The sequence below is a fragment of the Poecilia formosa genome, unplaced genomic scaffold (genome assembly GCF_000485575.1).
Source record: "Poecilia formosa unplaced genomic scaffold, Poecilia_formosa-5.1.2 Scaffold714, whole genome shotgun sequence".
NCBI lineage: Eukaryota > Metazoa > Chordata > Actinopteri > Cyprinodontiformes > Poeciliidae > Poecilia > Poecilia formosa.
The window spans coordinates 14,072-15,950 of record NW_006800653.1 but is presented as its reverse complement, the minus strand read 5'-3'; the positions used below and the strand labels follow the sequence as shown (position 1 = coordinate 15,950).

Genomic DNA, 1,879 nt, shown 5'->3' with positions numbered 1-1,879 from the left:
GGTAAATGAGAACACATGTAACCCCAGGGAGGACATTTGGGAGATTTCAAAGACCTACTCCTCTTCAAAAACAGAGCCAGTCTGTCTGGGCAGAAGTTGCAGCCTGGGCACACAGGTACGCCTCAGGCTGCTCCATTTCCTCACAGCACCGAAATATGTCAAAAACAATTTGTGTTTATTACCTATGAGTCACCTACACCTTCCTGGTTTAGACTCTAGACCATTACTTGGCAGCCAAACCATCCTGATGCACCAAAGATCTGAAAGTTCTACTCATGTTTCTCCAAGACATGTTGTAACAAGACAAGTTCTCTTGTCCAAAAGAGGATTCAGAAAATTAAGTCAAGCTTATTTATGGAGAACATCTAAAAATAACCAAAGCTGACCAACGCAATCCAAGCTGAAAGAGTGGTGGGAATTGCTATCCCACCACTCCTTTAATTAAATTTCAATAAAAATGTAATTATTCAAATAAAATGTAATTGAATTTAATTTTTAATTAATTAATTTAATTTTCAATTAAATTGAACAATTCAAATTTTCAAATTTTTTTTTTATTAAATTGAAAAATACTTTATTGATCCCAAAAGGAAATTAAATGTTGTTGTAACTCATACTAATTCAAAGTTATTTAAAGAGTTATCACAGATAGTGATGGATGTGGACAGGAATGATTTCTGTATTACAGCAAATCTGAAGAAGCCTCTGACTGCAGACGCTCTGCAAGGCATTTCAAAGTGCTTCACATAATTAAAATAAAAACAGCATGTAACATTGAAAAAAAACAGTGAGAAAGAGAAAGACATTTTGAAAAAAAAAAGATAAAAACATTAAAACCCGCACCCCTTTTAGGTCTTCAGTTAAATATCGTTTAACGGTTGTTTAACTGGGGCTCTAACCCTCTGGGACTTTAGTCAAAAACACCATTTCACAAGGACTCCAACCTCTAGGTTTTAGTTGAAACGCCGTCAACTGGGACTCTAAACCCCGTAGGACTTTAGTTAAACGTCATTTAACTGGGACATTTTCCGGGGGGCTTTACATCATTAAAACATTGATAGTGAGAAAGAGAAATAAAAAGAAATTAATAAATAGATAAAAACTAAAGATAAAAACAGTAAAAACATTGAAGACATCAAAACCCACACTCTAACCCTAATTTAGCCACTTCTAAAAGCAATCAGTTGCATTGAATCTTATTTCCAAACTACATTAAATATTATAGCTAAAATATGACAGTAGAAAAATACTTTTACAAGGCATGGTATGTCTGCATTCTCACTTGATTTATTTTTTGTCTATTTTTAAAATAGATTTTAGTTCCACTCCTAAGTCTTATTTTTATTATTTTAATTGCTGATGAGAAAAACAGACTTAGAAAAGTGATTGATATAGCTGTTCAGTCTGCAGTAAATGTAATGCTGTTAAGTCAATACTCAGATTCTCCTGCACCGTCTCGTGCTCACTCTGTGTCAGCTGTTGAAACTCTGGTCTGCAGGGCTCCACGGGTCACACAGCTGCTAACTGGCTCAATATTCAGTCTGGAACAATACAGATTAAACACCTGAGCAAGATCATTCATTTTCCTGATGCATCTAAACAACCCAAATGCCAAGTAATGCTGCTGGAAAACAGAGTGACAGACAGACAGACATATAGATTCTAAATTCCACTCCATTTCCTTACATAGTATTTGCTGAATTTAAGAAAATGTATTTTTTTATATACACCTCCAAGTGCCTAAAAATGTTGTGCTGGTTGTACTTCAAGTTCAATTTGAGTTCAAGCTGAAATAAGGGCAGTAGGAGAGAAAAATCACATTAATGAAAGTAGAGGTGGAATACAGTAAATTTCTATAAAATCTAAAATGCCTCATCAT

General features: G+C 34.6%; 1 long non-coding RNA gene across 1 annotated transcript in view; it reads right to left on the bottom strand.

Moving 5' to 3' along the window:
- Positions 1-1,443: 1,443 nt before the first annotated feature.
- The window catches only part of LOC107834672 (uncharacterized), a 3,388-nt gene continuing 2,952 nt past the window's right edge, over positions 1,444-1,879 (bottom strand). Inside the window, exon 3 of the long non-coding RNA XR_001660477.1 lies at positions 1,444-1,541. This is a non-coding gene — a long non-coding RNA (uncharacterized LOC107834672). The remainder of the gene's footprint in view (positions 1,542-1,879) is intronic.